The sequence below is a fragment of the Leptosomus discolor genome, chromosome 8 (assembly GCF_034619465.1).
Source record: "Leptosomus discolor isolate bLepDis1 chromosome 8, bLepDis1.hap2, whole genome shotgun sequence".
NCBI lineage: Eukaryota > Metazoa > Chordata > Aves > Leptosomiformes > Leptosomidae > Leptosomus > Leptosomus discolor.
This window is the reverse complement of record NC_141398.1, coordinates 2,929,257-2,946,959: the sequence shown is the minus strand read 5'-3', so window position 1 is coordinate 2,946,959 and position 17,703 is coordinate 2,929,257.

The following is a 17,703-nucleotide window of genomic DNA, read 5'->3' as shown; positions in this document are numbered from 1 at the left end:
TGTGTAAATTATACCTATCTTGGGAGAAAAGAACTTGGCCTTGAAATCAGATACCTTTTCCAGAACAACCAGGCGCTTTCTGGCTCTAGAGTGCTGCATTGCCTCATACTTCACAGAAGAAGTCTTATAAAAGTGATGGTTAGGCAAATCTAAAACGTTTGGTGAAAAATGCTTTTTGGTGGTTGAGGGGAGGGGGGGTTGTCTAATTTTTAACATCAAGATGACCACACATGTGGTCAAAATCCAGATGGAAAAGAAAGTAAAAGACTTTATCATGTGGAGAATATTTCTTTAACAGGGGCTGTGAGAGGAAGAGGTTTGGTCCCTGCTGTCCACGTTGCTGTATGTTAGAAGGATGCCAAGTCTCCACATCGTTGGCTCTTCTGGAGCAAAAATCACCCTGCTTTTTCTCACGAGGAATGCAGAACTGTTTTGGGTTTGTTGCACTGCAAAATAAGAGAAACAATTTTAAATCTCACAGTGTGTCACCAGACAGGAAAACAATTTCCTTCCTAATTCTAATGCCTTACCATTTCTCATGGAAAATAATGCCAATAGCATGTTAGGGTTTTCAAATACACTGGAAAAGCGTAGTTTCATCACTGATGTTATGGTGTAGGTAGAGGAGAACATTAAAGCTGAAAAATATCAGCCCTCAGGTCAGAAGGGGCTTTTTCCCCGATCTTCCTTTTCATTCATTTTTACATCACATTTATCTCCAGCCACAGAGAAGGTTATTACTGGGCTCCCAGTCGCTGGCCACATAAAAATGACAATATTAAGCAGTGTCAGGTGAGATAGGGAGGAGCAACGGCTCTGGTATTTTTCTAGCTGATTTTGGCCGTGGTGATGTCACGTTATTGTGTGCAGGCAGAAGTGGAGGACCAGCACACTGAAAGGAACAGTGCGGGCGCACTTGACGTAGCCAGGCCAATTAACACTAATCATTGCAGATGCCATTAACTTCTGGTAAAGAAACGTTAATCCTACAGATCTATTATTGCCTGCAGTGTCCCGGGGAGGGAGAGTGAGGGGGAACGTGTAGCTACTGGGGCTCTCATGGCAAATATAAAGAGCTGCCAGTGGCCAAATAATGTGCTCCTAGAAAAAGGCATGGTCCATTATCCCTGCTGCAAACAGAGTGACAAATTACTGTAAAAGTACTGTACTGCAGCTGAAAGAAGCCAATAATTTCATGAATTTTACAGGTACAGCGAACCATAACAGTATGTTCTAGTACTACCCTCTGCATGCTACAGTGCTTTGCGCTATAGTTCTTTTTACAGCGCTCACAATATAACCCATGTCCTTTCTTAGAAACATCCCTCAAGTCAGGATACTCGGAAAGTACATCTGCTCTACCCTGGGAGACAAATAACGCTAGGTTTAAGAAACTGTGCTATAACTTGCATGCGTATTACCACGATCCAATTCTGATCTCATCTCTGTGGATCTTATTCCGGTGCGCAACTGTTGACTAAGAAAAATGTTACTACTGATTTGTATTAGAATTGAGTCTCAAATATCTTCTGTGATGATTAATCTCTTCAGACTGTTTCCTGTGTCTCATCCATGGTCTGACCAACTCATGCTGCTTCTTGAGTATTGATGTGACGTTCAGTACATTGGATATGAACATATGCCTTACCTGCAATATAATAATAACCTTGAAAATGCAATATTTGGAGTTGAATGCCAAGTGAATTTGGTCGTGCACAGATGCACTGGAAAAGAGAAGTGAAAAGAAAGGAGATACCTGGAGAACTTGATGAAACAACATAGGCAGGAGGTGCAGCAGTTGATGTGCTTCGTATTTGGATGTGGAAAACATTGCAGGCACAATGATGGTCAGAAAGAGAGTAAAAACAGCAGGTGAAAACCGGTTCAATCAAAAAGCTTGGGGTTGCCTTGATTTAATTAGAGCGTACGCTGTTTCATCACAGATTACTGGTAGAAAGACTTTAACTAGTGAGAAGAAATTTAACGATAAGAGACAGTTTACAATCAGTGACTCCTTTTTTGGCCAACGTACTTGCTGAAGTAAGGATGAAGATCTCCTTTGCTAGTGGAGACCCAGTTAGGAAAGGACAACTTTTGCTCTTAACTTACCTGATGTGCTAGCACTTCTTTTGAAACAAGCGAGCTTTGTTAGCACTTGTCCATTTATAGACGGAAAAACTCACAAACCGTGCAGTTAGTTTATAAATATTTTGAAATATGATTCATAGTTGTCAATAATATCCACATAGCAGTGTAAATAGACTTTGTGATTTTCCTGTGTAGCATCTTCTGAGCTTGGGATCTTGGCATTTCACAAATACTGATTCTGACTTCTGTCTGCACTAACAGCTCTATTGGTGCTATGAAAGGAAAAGCATACACTAAAAAAATATATATGTGCAAATCAGGCTTGTCACGTTTACCTGCATTAAATAGGTAAGTGTTGTCACTCCCCTTTTTACAGAGCAAACTCTAGAACAAAGGCAACGCAGAAGATGTTGGTAGCACAGTAGAGAGCAGAACTATTTTCTTACAGTCCTACTAATTCTTTTTTCAACAAGAATTAATTGCCTGTTGCCAGCGGCTGTTCCGAGGCCATAGAAATGTGTCTGTGTTGAAATAGGCATAGACCGTTCTAAGACAGTGGTTATCAAAGGATGTCCCTCCACCCCAGTCCGTCCCAGTGTTTGGTTTAATTCTCGTCTTAACTCTGGTTTGTTTACTGGTTACATTTTTGATGACAGCAGTTTTTATGTTTCTTTGATTTATCGACAGAGGAGGAGAAAGCAGCCCATAGCATTAACTGCTGGTGTCAACACAGAGAGACGGGACAGAGCTATAATTGTTGGAATTGTTATTCAGACACATGCAACTTGATCCAATAAACGTAGGTTTCTGGCACCTTTGTGAGTGACGTTTTTACAACAGACTGCTGTTTGAGCGTGTCTTACAAGGATTCCCAGCACCAAGTACTGTTTCTGCTTTCAGATTCTTTCTCAAAAGTCTGCATAGCTCCCTCATATGATCAGGTGGCTTTGCTGGCTTCTGAAGCTGTATTTCCCACAGGGTCCGTCTTGATATGGGAAGGACAGGCTTCCTGGCAAGCAGTGGCAAGGTCCTTGCCTTCCCACCAATACACTCTGATACTTTTCAGAGCTGCCTTCACACCACCAGCACCATGCCAGAAAATGGCCCCAGATTCCTCTGCTGCAGGGGTTGAATCTAGTCACCTTGTGTTTGAAGCGTGGCAGAGCCTTCTGCTCCCTGTTCAACCTAAACCAGTCATTTAAAGAGTAAGTTTCTGTTGGTGCCAAGATAACCACTACCAACCTCTGGAATCTGGGAGAAAGCTTGAACAGGAGTGAAAACTTTCATGTTTTGAGGTGTTGAGGAAGGGAGATCAGAGGCAGAGATGTGCAGGCAGAGCAGGGGCAGCAGCCAGGGCCTGGGGAGGAGAGCCAAGAAAAAGCAGCACTACCCATGCTACCATGAAAGAGAAGACAATGAAGGGACTATCTTTAAGAAAGCTTTTCTGCCACGTCTTGAACCACTACTAGTATAGCAGATGGCTAGGACATAAAAACTTAAGTGAAAACGCCCAAAGTAGGCATCCATGTTGCTCCTTTGATAAATTTTTCACCACTGATGAGTTTTCCAGTATCAGACAAAGGGTACACAAATAGAAGAAAAATGCAGACAGGCTAAAGTGTGAACTTTCAGAAGCTGGCTAAAGAACAATACTCTTTCTGTCCTGAGAAATGGAGTAATCCAGTAAAATCTTACCACTGGTTCAAAGCATGAAACGGAGTCAAAGATGTAAAAAGGCTTTCAGTGGATTAAACCAAATCCACTATGGCAGCCAAGCATACCAGCTATAAATGCTCTCACCGAGCCTGCAGACACGGATGCTCTCCCAGCCTCAAGTGATAAAGCACTTATCCATTTGGCTTTGGGCCAAAAGATTTGGAGATCTGAGGCAAAACCGATCACTTTAGGAGAGAGTCTGCTATGGGCAATTAAAGGCAGATTATTGGATTAAGTTTTGATGCAAATTTGAAGTCCTTCCTTTTCTTTCCAGATTTATTTTATTTTTCTTGTCTTCTTTGTCTCTGGGTAACTATAATTGAATGCGTCTTTAAATTGTAATTTTGCTGTCAGCAATGGAGCTTTAATTTCAGATGTTTATTAGAAAATTTCTCTGTGAGCCTGTGAGTTTTGTTAGCTGGAGGGACTTGAATCAATTGTACAGCCTTCCCCACAAAGCTGCGGACAGTGTATCGTGTTTTGGTGCTTCGAATGTTTTATCTGCTACTGTGAGAAGAGATAATCTCTGCTCCAACCCCTATTCCCCTCTCCTTCGCTGTGGTCATGTTCTTCTGCACATGCTCATTTTTAGGTGCAAGGATGGAGTCCCATCAGGGTTCCCTGTCCTTGCATGTGGCCCTGGCCCGCATTTATGGCCATGGGAAATCTGCTGTGATATCCTGTTCAGAACCGCAGCGAGAAGGGAAGTTTTCCCCTCATGGAGATGAAAAAATACATCCCTAGTCAGCAGTGCTGTTCTCATGAGTTGCTACTGAAAGACATGACAAGAGTAAATGAATGCAGAAAAATGGAGGAGAAACAGTTGCAGGGAGAAGTCAGTCTAATTTATGAGCCCCCATTGCTTCTTCAAAGGAAATATATACCCTCTTGCAAAAAAAGGGAAGGGAGGGTAAAAGCAGCAGCTGAGGATTCTTGGAGTGCAGGAGAATCCTCAGCTGCCATGGAAATAATGAGGACGGCACCAGCTGTTCCCAGTCTGTCCTACGCGCTTTGGGAGCGGTGTTGAAGGCCAGCTGGTACACACCGCCCAGGTGATGCTGCCGGTGAGGTATAAACACTGCGTGCTCGTACCGCTCAGGAAAGCGTCAAAAAACGCTTAAAGATCACCATGGCAATGTAGAAGAGCTGCTTTTCTGCTTCCCCCAGCTACATTTTGTAAAAACTGTTCTGACATCATGACTGCGTGCTTGTGATGAGTAACTGAATGATCTCACTGTTGCGCATGTGTCTTTTCCTCCTGTTCTCTACCCACTGCTCTGTGACTTCACTGCTGTACGTCCAGGATGCTTGTAGGCTCTTTGGCATCTGGGCTTTGTGTCTGTGATGTCAGGTGACTCACACTTTTTTTAGATCAATAACATGAAAAAAAAGAACTATCGAGACAGTAAGTCAATGGAGAGGCTGGGTGGGACCATATCATCATTAGACCTTTTTCGGGGGAACTATCTGAATCTGTTTGACAAAAACATGGGATGATGCCTTCGAGCTGGATAGTTAAGGGAGTTTTTATTTTCCTAATCCTCTCTCACAGTGCACCACAGGCATGCTTTTATTGCGCAGTGTCACACTGCCTTGTGGAGTCTTGTGGCTTAAATAGCTGTAGTTACTCAAGCAACAATGAAGCTGTGTGTCTGCAGAGCGTACCTCTGCCTCTTTACCCATTGTGCTACCTGCAAGAGACAGCAGAACCAAGCAAACCTTTCAGATCTGCCTGAAGAATGGGATCTACTTACACTGTGCCGCAACATGCTAGTGGCTTGATGGCATTATGTCACTGTCAGTCACTCGGTGTAGAGCGCTAATATTGCTCGCTCTCACTCTCTCAGTCCCTCTCTCTTCACTCTAATTGAACCCCTCATAATTAAGATAAATTCGGAGCAATCAAACCTGGAATGCGGATGAACAGTCCCTTGTGCAATCCCAAAAGTTCAGCTTTAGGAGGTTATTTCATACACTGTAAATCATTATCCCAGTTTAACTACAGCGTGTGGGACCGCCAGTTCTTGGAAAAGCTTGCCACAGCAACTTCATTTCTGAAGATAACTCAGTGGGAAATGTTCTCTATTTACAACTGTGTGACTTTATAGGGCATACCAGATTCTTTAACATTAGCACCTTAGCAATCAGTGAGAGGCAGTCCAGTGCGTAGACCCTACAGCTCATTACCGGAAAATGAGGTGTGACTCCTGAAGATGGATTTCCAGTATCCGTAAGTCACACTAGCGTTTCAAGATAGAGGGGGACACGCAGCCTGTTTTACTCAGCTTGAGGTACAGCCCTCTACTGATGAGTAACGGGGCCGTGACGCGGAGCTGCTGTGAGTCAGAGAAATACCCAGAATATGATGGGGGAAGAAAAATGAAACAAAGGAGCTTTCAGAAAGAGGAAGACAAAAAATGGGAATGCTCTGATTCTCATCATAAGGACCAGAAACACTCATGTGGTTCGAATGGCCTAGAAACCAGAAGTGTTTGGACCAGCCCTGTGATTCCAGCTTCAGACAGTTCTCCGTGCCTACTCGGGGCAGAGGTTAGCAGAAAGAATGATGTAGTTTCCTACAGGGTTCAACAGGATTCTGTATTTATCAAGTCTTCCCAATCAAGCTCGTCAAGATTCGTTTATGCAGCTTTTCTTTTACTGGGTTTGTATATATTCTTTTGTGACCTTAGAACCTAGACCCCTCTGGCTGTCTAGATCATTCTTCGGGTTCACTTTGGATTTATGTTTTGTGGAAGAAGAGAATGGAGGTGGCACAGAGTGCGTGCCCAGCTCTTGCCCTGATGTGGTGTTACAACATGGCTTGTAACTTCTCACATATCCCCTAGTTCAGGCATAGCTTCATTGGGCCACGTTTTGAGTGAGTCTAGGCTATTTCCAGGTTCGTGTGGAAATCCTATCACATCATTTTCTGGCATACTCAGGAAACTGTAATGAGTATCAGCTTGTTCTAATTGTGATGGCTGCCGATGGGGGACTTGTGAGAGGCCCAGAGACCTGGAATATCTCAATCCTTATGGTTCCTTCTAAGACTGCTCTTCAAGAACGGTTTACACATACTCACTGACTTTGATTCTGCAACTGGAATTGCAACATGACAGAATCGGTGATTTATTTTTTTTCAAATCCTTTTGTGTTTGAATTTGTTTATTAGGATGCCTTGCAATTATGGTTCTTGAAGCAGTAAAACATGGCAAGAGTAATATGAATTGTTCACAGACATCTTGAATACCATGGCAGTTTGAAGGGAAGATCCAGGTATGCTCTTCCTCCAAGTTTGTTGCCTTCACCTTTCACTTGCAGGTCCTGCCTTAAATTTCATGTTACACCAGCTAAGTCATCAATAGATGTGCATGACTCAGATGTACAAAGACCAGCTAGAAAAGCAAATTACAAACCTGAAGGCAGCACGCTTGTTCCGACACTCCAAAGAGAATAAAGAGATAAGCTTTGCTCAGGCTGGACTTCCCTGGAGCATCTTGCATCACTGTATTGGAATTTGCATGTATTTTTTATGCTGTCTGTGGGGAGATTGAAAAGGAATTTGACATCCTTAGGACCATTTCCTCCATGTGCTACCTCCTTTCCATCCACAGGCTACACTTTCAGATGTGATCTTTGTCTTAGACTGGTTTTTATCTTTACAAAAGTTAAAAAAAAACCAAAACAAACCAACAATGAAACAACTTGTGATTTTGTTGTAGAAAACTCTTATCATAAAATAATTAGGCAAAGGTTGAGATCATGGCCAAGAAATAGTCTTTATTGTGCAAAATCTGTGCTCTGATGCTATTTGCCTTGATTTGTCTGAGCTGGGGCCTTTCACATGTATGGAGTATTTTGTGAACATTATGATTCACCCCTGTGCAGAAGCCTAGTGCCAGCTAGAGCCAGTTAAATCCCTCTCAAACTCTCAAAATGGCTCTTACATTGGATTCTGCTCTGGAGGAGAAAACGAATGGATTGTTTTAAATATATCGCCCTGTCTGGGATCTCTTCCTTCTGTATGCCAATGCTTAAATAAAACCTGATTTATCTTATTAGGTAGGAATTTATATCTTGCCACATGTCCTTCTGAAAACGATTTTTCCTCCTGCTTTGGGACCCGATTCTCTGAAGTGCTGAGCCTCTGCCGAGGAGGTGCTGAGCACCACGCGTCCTGCTGAAGTCCAAGGAGGGATGAAGTCACTCAGCACTTTCACGATTAGGCACTTTGTGACTGTGTTAAAGCTTTTCTACCAGAAAGAATTGCTCTTTTCATGGCATTTATTACATGTCTCCTTGAGTCTCCTTTGCAGACTCTTTCTGCCATCTTTCTGTAATATGAGGAAATTTGATCCTGGAGTTATGGTGACAAACCCTTTCGAGCCGTGCCACTGCAGCTTTTCTTATCACCAGAAACCATCAGTGGAATTACAGCTCTCTATTATTTGGTTGCTTTTTTCTTATATTCTATGACACATGGGCTTGAAAGCTCAAGTGTATATTACTGCACAGGGATATAGAAGATGGCTTTCACATTAAAATCTCTTTGAAGAAAGGAGTGAGGGGGGATGGGAATCACCTAATTAAGTAATTACGTGGTTGTCTCAGTTTATTGAGATATAAGTAATAACTTATTAACAACAATGCTGTTCTGAGTGGCTGGTAAATAACCGCCTAGAAACACGTTTGAGGTGGCAGCGTCAAAACTGCTGAGGTTTTCTTGCTGCCTGCTCTGCTCTGCAGCCCTGCTCTCCTCCTCCAGCTTCCTTCACTTCTTCCCTCTCCGCTCCTGCAATGCACTTCTGTTTTTATACTGGGCTTGTGTTTCTGGAATTGTTGTTGTCTGGTGGGTCTGCTTGGGGCCAGCATCACGTTTAGGGTGAACTGCCACAGCTTGGGTTTATGACAGGTGAGGATCTGACCCTTTATGCATCCTCTAACCCCCTGTGCCAGACTGATTTTGGCAAGAATATGGGCTGGATTATAGATGTATACCCTGCCTACGTTTTAACATGTAGAGGGCTAGAATAAGTCTGGTTTGTAAGTGTTTTTCTTGTTATCCCTCCTTTAGCTCATCAGTCTAACCTCACCGGCACAGCTCTTCTGTGTGCCCAGAACACACGGCTGTGAGCCTCTTAACAACTGGGCATTAGCATCTTCAGAAACCACCTCATGGGGAAGAGTAGCAGTGGCCTCTCTGATTGGGAAGTTCTTCTAGGCCTCGGCCTGAAGAAGAAAGGACAGATCAGCTAAGCTAGGACTGGTTAAGAGGTTGTTTTAAGAGCTTTTTGCTTTAGTTGCACCAGGTACAAAATTTCATTTAAAAGTGAAATAAAGTGCGTTGGTTAATGCACAACACTCTTGCTGGAAACCCCACCCTGGGTTCTTCCTTCTTAAGCATCATCAGCAAGACTTCCTTTTGTGAGTCCCAAGTGGTATCTGGGGCAGGGCCCTTAGCAAGCAGTCAGGCTGCAGAGTTGTGCCTGATGTCACCACTTGTTCTTTATTGCTGCTGAGGATGGGTGTGAAGAAGGAAAAAGACTCCCCTTAGAATTCTGGGTTCAGCAGAGTTTGTTGTGATGAGAGTCACAGGACTGGACGAGTCAGCAGTTTAGACAGTTTGCCTGGATATTTGTAAAGGAACAAACAAAACCCGTCTCCCTAATCCACTCCCATGGCCAGCTATAAAAATTGTATGTTTTCTTCTCGCTTTAGGCTGGAGGTGTACCCGCCAGGTCCTGTCCCATGCGGTAGAGCTGCCTGCCGGCTTCTTCTTGGTGCCAGCAGCCTCCAGGGACATTTCTGGGCACCAGACGATTTAACTTTGGAAACGTGCCTCCTTTTGGCATGCCTCACTGCCTCTGTGTCAGCTTTGGGTTTCTCGGTCCAAGAACTGCCTCAGCTTGCTCCAGGCCATCCGGTGTATATCGCCTCGTTGTTGATGGCTGGGCTTGTTTGGGGGGGGGATGAGGATGACGAACTGAATGGCATTGCCATTGCCGGAAAATCAGACCAGGGCTTCAGGTAAATTATGATCAATTTGATTCTAAACTTTACATTTTTGTCTCCTATCTGTGAGGTAAGCTGTTCTATTGATGCTTTGTTCATTAAATCTCCTGTCCTTCACTCCACTGCTCCCAAGCTTCCCATCTATGCAATTGCTATGGTGACTTCATAGAGAAATTAAAGAAACATTCTTCTAATTGCAAGCGAGCCTGGCCTGGCTGCCTTTCATAGAGGTTGGGTGCATGGTGTACTTGACAACATGAGGGTAGAATGACAGCCTGGGTGAAAATAAGTTGGCCTTTTTTTATTTTTTTATTTTTTTTCTTAAAAGATGTTAGTTGTATTCTTGTATCTAGTATAATCGGATACATCAGTATGCAGCACAGAAGTCTGAGAGTCCTTAGGTCAGTTTGGACTGAGTTTTATTGGCCTTGGGCTCTGTATTTGATGTACTGTTGTGTAGCGTTGCGTAACCATCCCTTTGCAAACATTAGCAGTAATCTAAGGTTCAGCTGAGTGACAGCTATGCGTTGTGAGTAGGTCTGTTTAGGTGGCAGGGTGATGTAAATAAGGATGACTAAGCCATGCCACATAAACAAAATTCGCCATATGATATTGTTCCCTTTGCATTTTTCTAAGTCTTTTGAAGTTAGGGAGGGGGAAATGACAGGGCGCATGAAAGCAGCACGGCTCACAGCTCAGCAGTCAGTCGTAGTTTGAGATTTGAATTACAATATCTCTGCCAGATGGACAGAGATACCTATGAGGATGCTAGGACAAGGCTGCTTCTTAGAGAGGTCAAGTGACTCAGTGTACTTCGCCACATCTGTAAATTGAAAATTAAAAGCCCGGAGGCATAGTTGTCGTAATTTCTAAAACTTAAAGAGACAGAATTAATTTTTTTTCCTCCTGTGTTGTTTTTCTTTGTCTGCAATACAGATTAGAACCATATTCAGAAGGCTCATTTTTTCTTGTCAATCAGTAAGGGCAGCCAGTCAGACCTCATCAGTGTAATAATGGATGTTCAGAGTGAATTAGTTAGCCCGATCACATCAGAGGTGACACTAAAGAAGGGAGGGAAATACTTCATGATCTGTGGTGTATTCACTTCTCTGGTAATTTGTCCACATCTGGAAAAGAGAGGAAACTATCCCCCCCACCCCCATTTATGGCCAAACAGCTTCAGCAGGAACTGAGGTAGAAGGTCACCCTCTGAACGATGCTGGTCTGGCCAAAGCATCACACTAAAAGCTCTCCAGTGCTGAGGGAAGTGGTAAACAAGAAGTACTTTGATTGTTCGAGCCCTTGGCTTATTTCCTTAAATTCTGAAATGTCAGAAGCCTGAGATTCTGACGTCCAAAAAATATGGCTACAATAGCATTTTAAATATTGGGTTTATTCATTATTTATTGTTAATCCTGCAGAGTCTTCTGGTAATCCAGGTTTGGTGAAAGTCGACATTGGAAGGAGGTGCAGTAAGAAAGCCAGAGAGCAATTTAGCTTGGTCTGCATGCATCTGAATGACAGGGAAATAAGCCTGTCTTTGCACACAACAGATTCTGTGAAGGAACAAGAGTCATCAGTCTGAAATGCTGAACTCTACCCAAACTCCTGGATGGGCTGGAACAGAGAATGGGGACAGGACCAGCTGACCTCTGAGTGAGTGTGCTGCTCCAGCTGCAGGCAAACTGGAAGGACACTTGTCAGGGCATAGAAAGGGAATGATCTGAAGTAGAGGATCCTGAAGTCTGGCAAGCAACTAGGGAATTTCTGTACAAAATACTATTAGAACAGACAAAAGGATTAAGATAGGGAGATGAAGCGAGAGCTTTGAGGAACCCATCAGAGGATCAATGTGCTGTAAAAACGAGGGCCAGCTGGAATGGAGCAAGGATGGAGGTTTCACCTCTCTTGCTTGGCTAAGGGAGGTTCACATATCCTTGCAGAACAAAAGAGGTGGGCAACCAGACCTTAGTGTCTGCTGGCATCAGCTCTATATAAAGCGAGTTTGTGGGGGACAGCAAAGGGATTATTTTCTCTCAAGCAGAGCAAATTAGCTTGAGCAAATCACCAGGTTGGTCCGTAAGTGGTTATATCCTTTTCATTAATTTAGATATTTCTGCATTGCCTGTGTGTAGCAGGATACCGTTGCACTGTATCGCCCAGGGTTTCTCTGCAACCTTCTGTTTGTAAAAATTGTTTAGAAAACATGGAAAAAACGATGCATTGTGAGTTTCTTGTAGTTGCACTTTTGTAACCTTTGAGGCCTTATCAAAACAAAAAGTACCCCAGACCCCCCAAAAATGCATTTGTTATGCATGCTTGCGAGAGTATCAAGACAGATATGTTAAAGCTGTTGAGACAAGAACAAATTAATATAAATCTAGACATAAATAAACATAGCCCGAATATTTTCAGAAGATTTCTAGTCATCAGAGAGATGAGGCTTAGAACAGGCACTGATCAGAAATGTAACTGGTTTTAAGATGAGGGTCAATACATTTATGAGCAGAACTCTAAGACATATTCATCAAGAATAGCAAAGACCTGCATGGCATCACTTAGGAAGCTTTTCTGGTCCTTTATATGTGTTGTATCTGTGGTTAATGTTGCTTTCATATTGACAAGGCCTTGTGGGAAAGTCTCACCAAATGAAACTTCTCTGTGACCCATTGAGCACCTTTTTCTGATAACCAAATTCTGTCAGTCACAAAATTCATTTCATATATACTCCCAACACACAAATATGCACATATATACACACTCATACATACATATACATCTCTGTATACACTTATACAGACAAATGTAGAACACAGGCTGCTGCTAATGAATCCCCAGAAGATTAAATGGTCATATTAAAGACCTGAACAGTATTTTTGTATGTCTTTTGACACTTAACTTGGAACTTCTACAAAGGATCTGCTTTTTAGAGTGCGATGACTTTTGAAAATCAGACCTATTAAAGGGCTTATGTCGAGCATCCAAAATCCTAGTTTCCAATTAGCATTTGCAAAGTCATACTGTTGTACAGTTTAAGTGGGAAGAAGCCTTAATTTGCTTTGGGTTGCACAGTTTTATGACTTAGAAATCCGCCTTCACAACATAAACTCAACTGCTTTTAACTACTGTGATGGCGACCTATATATGCCTAAATAGAGGAAAATATATTTCAAAAGGTCTTCACAAAAATTCTTAAGATTCATGAGTCTTTGGCCATTTTTTCTTGCAAACATTCAAGCTAGTGATTTTTTTTCTGCCTACAAGCATTTTCAGGAAATGATTTCTAATTTATGTTGTTCCATGGAGGTCTTGCATAAAGCGACTAATATAACACCATATGACTTTGGGGGGATCAAATAATCTGTGCAAATATTGACTCACAAATATCTAGCACATTCAGCAAACAGTTCATAAGTAATTCATTGGCTAAAATGAATACAGAAGTTCAGAGCATTGTTCTGAAAAGCAAATTTTTCAAGGCCAAAGCCTCTTCACTGGAAATTTACCTCAAAAAGAAAAAAAGTAAAATCACAAAATCATTAGGATATTTTTTTTACACATGGCTCCTGATGCAATGTAATGTATCTCCTCTTCCCTCCCCACCTCTCCACTATTGTCTTTCTATTAGCTTTTTTATTTTGGGGCACTACATTAATAGGAATATTTATTTGATCAGCGTAAGTTTCAGTAGCTTCTAGGATGTTGTTGTTGTTTTTGTTACCCGTGTAACATTTTCTTCGCTGTTGGAGTGCCACGCATCAAGGCCGGAATGCTCTTGGTGCATAGAAGTGAGTAGAGAGATGTTTCAAATTTAGTCTTTTTCTTCTCCAGTACAGAGAATATTAAATACTGTTTTGCAGAAACCTCTGAATAACTGTAGGAATGGCTGCCTCAGCGGAGCCATCTATTATGCACCCATCTTCTTGTTTCAGATTTTTCTCTTTTTCTTAGGGGTAAGAAAGGCTTGTTGCAGTGAAATCTGCCTTCTGGAGTGAGGGTATATCAATAAAATAACATACAGTATGGAAGCTGAGAATATTTACAAAATCAGTTAAAGAGACAGGTTTTCTGTTCCCTAGCTGTTTCTCAGAAGGCTCACCAACAAGATGGTTCATATAATAAGCTTCAGTAATTTTTACTAACATATTTTTACTAATATATACAAAACATTTTAGAATACATTGCCACAGACTATTTAAAGTTGTGTTTGCTGTCACGGATAGGCTAGGCAACCTGTCATCAGATGGACAGTTCTTCATGGATTTCTTTCTTTTGACAAGAGCCACTTGTTTTACACACGAATTTGTCATCTTAAATTCATCCGACATCTAACTGTTCTCATCCCACAGCCATGCTGCTGATCGCGTACAGTACCAGTGCACCGCTCAACTCCCACTCAAATGCTACTGGTGAGCCTGGAATGAGAAGCAACTTTTCAAAGTTAGAAGTCGCACTTGCAGTGTCTCCACGGTCCTGTACTCCCTCTTTTGAAATATTCCTAGACACAGCCTCCCCACTGCATCAGCCTGAGCTGGTTCGAAGTGCTACCATGCGTGACAGGATAGCTTCTGGGGAGTGGTACCATGTATTTTGACACGGTCCCCCACGACATCCATCTCTCTAAGGTGGAGAGATACAGGTTCGATGGGTGGACTGTTCAGTGGATAAGGAATTGGCTGGGTGGCCACATCCAGAGAGCAGTGGTCAATGGCTCGATGTCCAGATGGAAAACATGACAAGTGGTGTCCCTCAGGGGTCTGTACTGGGACCAGTGTTGTTTAGTATCTTCATTAATGATGCTGACGGTGGCGTTGAGCGCACTCTCGGCGTGTTTGCTGATGGCACCGAGCTGGGTGGTGCAGTCAATGTGCCAGAGGGACAGGAGGCCATCCAGAGGGACCTGGACAGGTTGGAGAGGTGGGCCCAGGTGAACCTCATGAGGTTCAACAAGGCCAAGTGCAGGGTCTTGCACCTGGGCCAGGGCAACAACCAGTATAAATACAGGCTGGGAGAAGACATGCTAGAGAGCAGCCCTGTGGAACAAGACGTGGGGGTGCTGGTGGATGAGAAGCTGGACATGAGCCACCAGTGTGCAATTGCAGCCCAGAAGTTCAGTTGCCTCCTGGGCTGCATCCAGAGCAGTGTGGCCAGCAGATCGAGAGAGGGGATTCTGCCCCTCCACTCTGCCCTGGTGAGATCCCACCTGGAGTGCTGCAATCAGCTCTGGGGCCCTCAATGCAAGAAGGAGATGGACCTGTTGGAATGTGTCCAGAGGAGGCCACAAAGATGCTCAGGGGGCTGGAGCACCTCCCCTGTGAGGCCAGGCTGAGAGAGTTGGGGTTGTTCAGCCTGGAGAAGAGAAGGCTTCAGGGAGACCTTATAACACTCTTCCAGTGCTGAAAGGGGGCTGTAAGAAGGCAGGGGAAGAGCTGTTGACAAGGGTCTGTGGTGATAGGATGAGGGGTAATGGTTTTAAGGTAGAAAATGGTGGATTTAGGTAGGACATTAGGAAAAAGTTCTTTAGTATGAGGGTGGTGGCTCACTGGAACAGGTTGTCCAAAGGGGTAGTGGAAGACCCATCCTTGGAGACATTCAAGGTCAGGCTTGATGGGCCTCCGAGCAAGCTGACCTGGTTAGAGATATCCTTGCTTATTGTAAGGGGATTGGACTAGATGAACTTTAGGGGTCCCTTCCAACCCAATACATTCCTTGATTCTATGATTCTGTTGCAGAAGCACGAATGCACGTCTGCGATGATCATTGAAAACTTCAGAGAAGGCGGCTACCCTTAAGATAACCAACCACTAATTTCCTGGGTAACTTGCCAAGGGAATGGCAACAGGACGTCAACTGCAGCTGGAATTATCATAGAAGGACGTAATTTCTGGCAGCAGAATTAAAATGTCCAGCCATGCTTGCTGAGGCATTTGCCAGCTGAGTGGCAACGCTCAAAGGAACAATTGAAAAGCCTCCTAACAATCCGAACAGTAGCAGTCCAAAACCATCTTGAAGCAAGCTTCTTAGATAAGTACTAATCAAACCATGGAATATAGCCACTTTTGCTGACTTCATACAATATGGAGGATGCTCTCTGCTTGAAAGAGTTTTGAAAGGACCTTAGAGGAGGTTTCTGGAGAAGAGCATATTAAATTTTTATAACCTTATTTATGACGATATACACCTAGCTGTGTTCAGAATAGTTCAGACTGTTTGATTTACCCCTGAATAACGTTCTACCAATGTTTGACCTGGGAAACAGGCTCTGAGAAGCCTACCTTTTCTTTTGACACCACTGAACTAAACAACCAGGGGGTATAACCTCAGCTGGTGTCAAAGATGTTATCGCTGAAGTCAATGGAAGCGCGCTGATTTACATTAGCAGAAGTTCTGGCTCTTTGCCGCCTTTTGTCCTCCATCCCAGTTCCAGGGTTGTAACAGACCACTCGTGAGCAGACTGGAAGGATTAAGCTGACAATTTGGTATTTCGGGGATTAAAAGGCAGCCTATGATAGAGCATATGGTCTTCTTCTGCCCTTTAGTATTCCTATATTATGCATCTAACGCAATCTGCTGCTGCAGAAATAGGAAGCCTGATAACCTGTTAGAAATAGAATAAACAAGAGGTTTGTAAACAATTTCACCCTGCATAAATTACAAAATCAGCACACAATAAGTTTATTATCCCCCCAAAATTAACTGATTAAAGCGTGTGAACATTCCTGAGCTTTTAAACAATACACAACCAAAACTACAAATTATATAGGTCTTTAACAGTACAGCTAAATAAAATTAATAACCAGCCCAGCCGGTATTAAAGATTGCGTGGCCAGAGAATTCATCACTCTATTGACCCGAACTTTGGACTGGTTACACAGCCCAGATGTAATTAAAACACACACACACAGTTTACCTGACTCAAAGCTCCATCAGGTTACACTGGGTTAAACTGAATGCCACAAGCTTGGATGAATCCCGAAGGGCTTTCGCCTCCTGCGCTAAAATATGAGATCACTGCCCTTTATGTTTCAAGTTGTACCACAACAAACATTCTGCGTAAGAGGATACAGCAGTTTGTATTGCAAATGCACCGTGGTTTCTGCCAGCACAGAACTGGCTTTTATTATTATTTTTTTTTCACCCCTTTTTTCAAGTATTCTAAGGCGCAGCCTTAATCCTTCATTAAACAAAATTATCTCTAGGCTCATTAGGACTCTGGAGTTCATCGTAGCTGGCACCGAGCAGCAAACAGGCAAAGGGAAGGTACAGGGTATCGGCACTGATAACAGGCGCCGTGCGTGATTCTTCGGTGCTGAAATACCCTTCTGCCACGGCTGGCTGTAAGCGAATTGGCTGGACAGATTTTCCAGATCCCCTGAACGTTCCTAAATTACTATACTCACCCAATTACAGTCCTCAGGGGTCACATTTCATTTTCTGAAAACTGGTAACAGGCCACCACAGCTGATGAAATGATGTGGGTATCCAGGCAACTATTGTGCTGTTTGATTAATATAGCAAACACTTGTGTGGCATGATCTCACATGCTTCCAAATGTTCCACACGGTCTGCCTCGAACGGGAGACCGTAAAAGTTTGCCTCATAGTTACATTCCCCGTCTCGCACGGATCGGATTTTCCAGATGAAAATATTTATTAGCACTTCTTGTCACACCCCTGTTTTGTATGATTTAACCCCTGACTTATGCATGAAGGTGTTTGGAAACATGGGGGGGTTGTTTTCTGCTGTTTCTTCTCATCTCCTTTTTCTTCAGTAAAGTTCATTCACTTCACTCTAAGCCAGTTAGCTATGGGAAGGTTTCGGCTTGCTTTCAGGTATTAAAATAGGTAGATTTGCCACGGACTTTTAATCAGGGTGCAATGTCGCTCC